This window comes from Papaver somniferum, chromosome 7 (assembly GCF_003573695.1).
Source record: "Papaver somniferum cultivar HN1 chromosome 7, ASM357369v1, whole genome shotgun sequence".
Classification (NCBI taxonomy): Eukaryota; Viridiplantae; Streptophyta; class Magnoliopsida; order Ranunculales; family Papaveraceae; genus Papaver; species Papaver somniferum.
In genome coordinates, this window is record NC_039364.1 from 199588278 (window position 1) to 199597185 (window position 8908).

General features: G+C 35.2%; 1 pseudogene; it reads left to right on the forward strand.

The window, feature by feature from the left end:
* Positions 1–7899: 7899 nt before the first annotated feature.
* On the forward strand, positions 7900–8570 carry LOC113293274 (annotated as a pseudogene).
* The last annotated feature ends 338 nt before the right edge of the window (positions 8571–8908 follow it).

Here is an 8908-nt window from a genome sequence, read left to right on the forward strand (position 1 = left end):
CTGGTCCCATGACCATCAAGAGCCGATCTCATGACCTCTTGGTCGGCCCCTCATATTTTCTACATCAGGTTTTATGATTTGTTGCTTACATGAGCATTATTTCAGTAAATGATTAAACCAACATTTAATCATTCTTTCACCAACTGGTCCTCTAGAGACTTTGGTATTTTCTGCTCATTCGAGCATCTGGGCATTATATGGTGAACCCGTCATCCCATGTAGCCGGTCCTGTGTCGCAAAATTTTCTAGACCCTCTCTACCTCTCTCTACCCTAGCTATGATACAATGTCGCAAAATGGGTATAGAGGAGAGTAGAGAGGGAGACACACACAAAGAGATTTTAATGTCTACATTTTCATTAAAACTTGAGATACCTTGTAACATTACAACTGACTCTATTTATACTACGTATGTACAACACAAAGTGCTTGACTGGCTCCTAAATAAACTCGCCACTTACTTGACAACTAACATTTCTAAACAACTAAAGAGACCGATTCAACCACCTAATAATACTCGACCAATACCACCAACATCACTTACTTTGAATATCCAAAATATTGCATTTATTCGACCAGTACTCCCACTACCAGAAAACTACTCAAAATCTAATCAACAAACTCCCAAAATAATAGGACAAGTATGCACTAACTTGTGACAGAATAAATGCAATATTTTGGCTAGTCAAAGTAAGTGATGTTGGTGGTATTGGTCGAGTATTATTAGGTGGTTGAATCGGTCTCTTTAGTTATTTAGAAATGTTAGTTGTCAAGTAAGTGGCGAGTTTATTTAGGAGCCAGTCAAGCGCTATGTGTTGTACATACGTAGTATAAATAGAGTCAAGCACTATGCGTGTTGAGATTATTAGTCCCACATTGTCTGGGCAATCTAAGATCCTGCAGTTTATAACCCTTTGGGCCTCACCACTCATTGCCAATTGGTTTTGAGTTGGATGCCCGTATTCTAACATGGTATCAGAGCAGGATATTTGCGACGAGTCATTTGATCGCGCCTTGACTCCGCGTCACCTGGTTTAATTGTCCACGTGTTAGACCTAACGAGGCTACACGTGAGGGGGCGTGTTGAGATTATCAGTCCCACATTGTCTGGGCAATCTAAGATCCTGCAGTTTATAACCCTTTGGGCCTCTCCACTCATTTCCAATTGGTTTTGAGTTGGATACCCGTATTCTAACATATAATATGCACACGAGTGATTTCCCCAAAATAAAATAGTATATATAATAGCGAAATGGGGAAGAAGCCGCCCTACTACGTAATATTTAAACAGGGAAGAATACGCCCTACTATTCTTAAGCATATACTATCGAAACGGGGAAGAAGCCGCCCTACTATGTAATATTAAAACGGGGAAGAAGCCCGCCTACTATTTAAATTAGTTACATACTATCGAAACGGGGAAGAAGCCGCCCTACTAAGTAATATTAAAACGGGAAAGAAGTCGCCATACTTAACTTAGCAAGGAGCCGTGGGGAATCACAGACACTCCTTGCGGGGAAAACATACAACGCATATTACATGCACATCAAGACACATGCATACATTTACACAAATAGTCAAACACACAAACATTATTCCACAAGTAACAAAGACTCTTCATGCTCGCATATAGAAAGAATGCTCAATGATTACAAGAAGGTTACAGAGTTCTCACCTTATTTGATGACAAGCCTCGCCTACCTTGAGATCCATAATCCACCGGCTCAGTCTTTGAATCGATCGTTGTTAATAAATAGTAATTGTTAATCACACAAGAATTCTAAGAGATTAGCCAAAAGGCTCACACAAGGCTCATAACATAATCTAATACAATTCTCTAGTTATAAGCTAAGTGAACTATCTAATGTATCTAAACCCATTTATGGTTCTACACCCTTTTCATTATCTATCCTTAATACATCTAAAGGTTTACTAATTCAAATAAGTTGGTTCTCTAGTCCATTGATAAGTCTAATAAGTATTTACAACTTTGTAGAAGAAACCAAATGTTAATTCAGACCATAAAGGGTCCAACTCATGTTCATTAAGAAACTTGCCCTAAGCCTAAGCCCACTAAAGAAGCCCACTAATCTAAGGTCCAGTCCATAAGAATCAACTAACGACCATTAATAATCAATCTGATGGTCAAGGGTCAAACTAACGGTAAACGTAAATCAAGGTCAATGGTCAAAGTCAAGACTGGTCTAACTCGGTCTACTGAGTCAAATCGGGTCAAACAAGGAAACCACTGAGTCAAGTCTGGTAACTGAGCTAACTCAATCAGATACTCTAAGTCAGCTACACAGATTGAGTCATCTAGACTGACTGGGATGACTAACATGTTCCAATTCAGAACACAAGAGTTCATACAAATATTATCATTAACAACAATTTCAGCAATAGAACTCTAATAGATACAACTTCTTATCTAAAACACACACTAACTCAAACTGCAGTATTCTTTGAAACAACAATGCACTTCAAATACAATTCATTCCAAAACATGTTCATCCTTCATAATTCAATTGCATTTCTTCAACATATTCCTCTGCACTTCAGCAACACAATAACAACCAAATCCTCCATCATAGAAAAACTTCATCAACACCTGCAATTCCCAGAAAGTACTACCATTCATTCAACCAATGACAACATTATCGACCCTCTGAACTACAACTTCAGAATCACCACCAGATAGTAGCATCATCGCTCTCAAGTCTGCAAGGCCATTACACCTTACTCAAACACATCCCTTATAAATATCTGAAATGGATAGCATCTTGGCCTCATCTTTTCCTATAACATTTGTAACTCCACCATCTCAACTAGTTACAACTGTAACTCAATTTCACATTCAACAACTACCTGCAACTTAACAAAATCCACAGAACCACCACTCGGTAACTCAACTCCACCTGCAACACCTATCAGCTGCACAACTCATCAATATCATCAACTCCTTCATTTGTAACTCAACTTATAACTCTAAAATCTAAGCTCCATTTATTTACTTCCCAATTCATGAGTCTTGTAATTCAAATCCACTACCAGTTTAATCTGAATTACCAATTCAGTATCCAATTCTTACTTCATGTCTTCACCAACTCTTCTGTGTCACAACATCAACAGCTGCATCATATTATTCACTTGTAGTTCATATTCTAAGTAACCTTTAACTAGTTCAACATCCAATACTCTGCCATGTCTTGCACCAACAACCAATTTAGTATCAACACCATTTCCAAATCCATGTATACACCACAACCTCTATTGAACCTAACCACCACTATTTACTCATCTTCTTCATCTATCACTTAAACTCAGTAACCCTAGGTCTGTGATTATAAAAACCCTAATTCCCAAATTGATCGATAAAGAAACTAACATTAAATTCCTATACCTCTATCTCAACTCGATTAAGAACAAACCCATTTATTAAATCAATCAAATAATAACAATCTCATAAAAGGACTTCAATAATTAGAAACCTTAATTCAAAACCCTGATTTACCTTTTCTTTTCGATTCAACGCCAGAAAAGCTTCACCTCGACAATTCAACATCAACCCCTCCTTTTCTTCGTCCACCAACATCTCAATTCGCCTCTCAATCTCATATCAATCCTAATTCGATCTTCTCTGATTTATTACAAACCTAAAACAGTTTTCAGTTGCTCTTCTTCATTAATCAGAACCACTCCATCCTCAATATCATTTGTACTACAATATCAAATGATTTTCTCAATCGAAAGACACAGAAAAATTAGCAGGGAAGAAGAACAGAGAAAAAGAGCAGGAGAAGAAGAAAGAAGAAAGGAAGAAACGAGAATAAGAAAGAAAATGAGAAAGAAGAATACCTATCTTATCGATTGGGATAAGGACAACGAGAAATACTGAGGTACCCAAAAATGGATAAGGGCAACCGCAGTCGGTCTAAAAACAAAGAAACTCTTTTACCCTTCTCACTAATCTGATAATATCTTCTTCGTCCGGCATCTGACTGACACGTTCGAGTAGTCCATCTCGCATAACTTATCAATATCTAACCGATGGTACTAGTTTCATATCTAGATCATTGTTAGGTTATTTCTATTAATTAAGGTTCATCTCTAATTAGTCGAGTCATTAGCGGCTTAGTCGTCTCATGACTAGTCTAATAGCGTTGACGAGTCGAGGGTCCTTACACAATCTTATGTCCCTCATTAGACTTCAACAACTATTCTAGTCAGGTCATTAATTTCCAAAAGCCAAGTTGTTTTTTCAGTAAAAATCTTCATCCTGATGTGTTTTCGTTATTTATCACCTAGGTGTCAAGAAAGTTGATATGTTTGACAAGTACCTTGGTTTACCTCTTTTCGTAGATCACACTAGAAATGAGACTTTTGATCATTTAGTTGATCACTTTAATAAGAGAGTATCCAAGTGGAAAATTATTAAACTTACTCAAGCTGGTAGATCTGTAATGGTTGAACATGTACTTAGGTCGTCTTCCAACTATTACATGAATTGCTTCTTACTCCCAGATAAAATCCTAAAGAGAGTGAATCAGGCTCAGAGGGACTTTTGGTGGGGTAAGAATGCGCTTGGAGGAATTTATATAAAAAAAAATGGGACAACACTTGTACACACAAAATGAATGGTGGTTTAGGTTTTACAAACCTTAGGAAATTCAACGCTGCTTTACTCGCTAAAACTGCTTCGAACTTGGTCCAAAATCCTGACTCTCTTTGTTCCAAGATACGTAAATGCAATTATTACAAGAATTGTAGGCCTTTGCATTATACTAAACGGAAAACTTGTTCATGGGTCTGGAGTAATATTAGTATAAGAATGTATTATATCATAAAAAATTCGTGTTGGGAAGTTAGGAATGGAAAAAATATTAGAGCTTTCTATGATAATTGAATTAAAGATTCTAAACACCCTCACTGCATTGCATACCCTAATCCCAATATGCATGTAGCTCAACTCATCAACCAGGACACTGGAAACTGGAATTTAAATTACTGCATAATTTCTTCACTCCTGATACTTGTACTGAGATCCTAAAAACTAGAATACCCATATTTGATAATGATATGATAATATGGCCTCATAACATTGTTGGTAAATTCTATGTTAAATCTGTATATTCATTATCAATTAATGATTCTGTCAGTTCTGCTCAATTCGTAGTTGGTTTCCTTCTTATAAACAATTATGGTATGCAAAAGTTCTCCCCAAAGTTCACTTTTTTCTTTGGAAATGTGTACAAAATATTATTTCTACAAAGAGTAAGCTTCATAGATGCAATAATAACCACAATACCGTATGTGCTATGTGTGATGATAATTTTCATGAGTCTGATGGGCATATTATACTGCATTGTAAGTTTGCTAAAGATGTGTGGTCTTTGATTAACTCCCAGTGATCACTTAGTCCTTCAATATGTAACATTAGCATAAAAGATTGGATTCATAAATGGATTGTTCGTTGTACTTCTAATGATATATAATCCATGATTTATTTACTACTGCATGGAGTATATGGAAAGAAAGATGTTGTAAAATATTTGAAATAAAGTGTCGAATCATACTGCCACTGCTAGATGGTCTATGATACTATTAATGAAACCATGTCTAATTTCAACAACAACATTTCCAGTAATCAATCATTCAATCATATAAATTCTGAGCCACCTAATAATGCATATTTACCAAATGATTGTCATATAATCTATTGCGATGCTTCTTATGACAAAGATACTGACAAATATGAAATTGAGATTGTTCGTTTTGACTTAACAGGTTGCTACAAAGGGTGCATAATAGCCCACAGATTAACTAGCAAAGTATAGTAATTTTTAAAGCTATCCTGGGGAGTAACTCTAAAAATCTATCTTCCATCTGTATCATAAGTGACTCAAGTAGTGTCATTTCCTATCTGAATAAAGCTAGTGACCAGATTAGCTGGTCTGCTAGATCCATTCTAAATGATTGTTTAGTCTCAGTTAACAACATCTACTTTTCTAAGTTTGAGTATATCAAGAGAGACCTAAATTTATCTGCTGACAAAGCAATTAAATACAGTAGAAGGAAGAGTGTAACAGGTTCTTGGAAAGTTGACTATCCTCATTTCCTGAACCAAAATTTGCAATCCTTTTGTTTTAATAATGGATCTATTTTCTTAGAAAAAAAACTAGCCAGGTTGTTTTAGGAAGATATTTTAGGCAACCAATAGGGTTAATATATTCAATAATTCTTAACAGATCAGTCAAAAAACGTCCTAAAAACAGTATCCTATGTGGATATGATGTGGCAGAGAGAAGAATAGAAAACGTGTCTGATTTCTCTGAGAAAGTCTGAAAATTTGTCTATTCCATAAGGATCATTGATTTAAATATTTCGTTAGGGAGTAAGTATCTAGATCAAAATCCGAGGGAGAGTGAAAAAACCAGAAGATAGCGAAATCTTTAGCCATGAAGCTAAAAAAAGATAAGGTTTTTCATCTACTCAATTTTTCTTTAACACAATCAAGAAGATCTTTATCACTTATTCTCCCTGCACCCTTAAGAAATTGATCTTTCAAAGTCCTTTTTGGCTGGTATCAAAAAATACCGCACAAAAAAAGGAAGAACTAGTACAATACTTGCAATTGCAAGATGCTTTACATTCAAAGTTAACTGTGCGTTGAGTCTAATTAAGTTCAATATATGTATTTTTGATAAGATTTCAGACATTTCTAGCTAACATGCACTTTATTCCCTTGGCTCCTCAACCCATATCACACATTAAAACACTAAGTTCTAGCCCAAAAGTTTTAACCACTTATCATCAATCACATGTAATTAACCAAGTCTTGTAGAATTAAATCTTCTAACCCATGTCTTCACAAACGCATTCATCGTCAATTGAAACAAACATACTTTTATTGTTACAATATACTCCCTCCGTTCTAAAATAATAGACTGGTTTCTATAAATAAAAGTTTCAAAAAAATAGGTTGGTTTCCTAATTGGGAAATCAAATGTTACTTTAGTTTTGTGGGACCACTTTTCTCTTAACTTCTTTTGATGACAACTGTCATGTGACCACTTCACTTTACTTCTTTTACTGACAAGTGTCATGGGGACCATTTCCCTTCACTTCTTTTATTGACAAGTGTCATGAGGACCACTTTCAATGATTAGTTCTCTTAATTTCCTTATTTTTTTCTAAAAACAAAACCAGCCTATTAAAAAAGAACGGAGGGAGTATGTAAATCAAACAAAAATGAGGGATTTTAATTATGAAGAAAGTAATTCGTGTAGAAAATGATTAAATGCTACATTGTTACTATTTTTTCCTTAGAAACTTGTGTCAAAAGTCCTTCAAGAATACCAAGATTTGAGATTTAAGGATTACCATTTCTCTGCAACAAAAAAATGGAAAAAAGAAAACAAAGATGGAATGGATAAGCAATTCCTCGAAGAGGAATTTTTAATCACGGAAGAAGATCAAATATAGAAGATTAAATGCTACATTTTACAACAAAATTACTCGTCGTTACATTAATCAATTAGCATCAACACTTTCAATCCATGTTCAGTTGTTCACTCTATCGTTTTTCTCAGTCAAATGAAAGAAGTAATTGTTGGAGAAAAACTGAAAAAGAAAAAGAGGAACCTAGCGGAAGAAAACGACCCATTACCATAGACAACTTTTCAGAATCATTTTTTTTCATTCATTGCTATGTAGGATGCCACATCAGATGCGATATAGTTTTTATCATGGTCTATACTCTTCAAAGGAGTGTGCACCGAATTGGACCAAGTTAAAGTGATGTGGTGCTTAATACGAGGCACACAACTGTGGTGATCGGAGCCTTGTGGGCACGACTGGTCGCGCCATACTCGAATAAAAATGGGGTGGAAATAAGTAATTGTCATTTGTAGTCCCACTTCTTCACCAGATCATCAAACAAGACTAAACCCCCAGAATCCAAAAGAAGCCCTAGAAAACTCAAATCTCTCTGAGATCTGCGACATAACAACACGAAATGGCGAAAACCATGAGACTTCCATCAATTACCCTCCCATCACCAATGACAGTGTTATCATTAGTCTTATTAACTTATTTCTTAGTTGTATCAGGATTTGTATACGACGTAATTGTTGAACCACCAGGGATTGGATCTACTCAAGATAGATTTACAGGTGTTGTTAGACCAGTTGTTTTCTTGCCTGGACGTGTTAACGGTCAGTACATAATTGAAGGGCTTTCATCTGGTTTTATGTTTGTTCTTGGTGGTCTTGGTATTATTCTCTTAGATCTTGGTTTTGATCGTAATCGTGATAAAAGTGTTAAGATCTTCTTCGTTTCAGTCGGGATTGCTTCTGTTGTTATTGCATATATCATGAGTATGCTCTTTATTCGTATTAAAATTCCTGGTTATCTTAAATAAATTGGGGAAAAACAAAAATCTAAGACTAGGGTTTTCTTTTTTCTTTTCTTTTTAAAGACATTTGACGAAGTATGTTGTATTAAGCTTAATTACAACTTTATTTCAAGTAACATATTATATTATAGAGAAGAATGTGAGTTTTTATGGTTTTATTTTTTCTGTTACTTTGACTTTGGGTGATATTTATTTGTTAATTGTTAGTTGATATCATTTTGTTAAATTAACATTCGGGATTTAGTACTTGATATGTTCCAAAAGATTTTCTAAGCCAATGCATCTACATCAAACATAAATGTATGAACAAAACCTTAGAATGCTGCTGAAACCTGAAGTTCTGGAGTTGGCAGATGTACAATCATCACAAATCAAAGGATTCTTAGGTAGAAAATTTATAATTATAGTTGAATTTTGAAGCTTTTAGATATGTTTCTATATACTGTGTACACCAGGGTATTTTTAGAGTTAAGCACTTCATAAGGCACTTTGATGG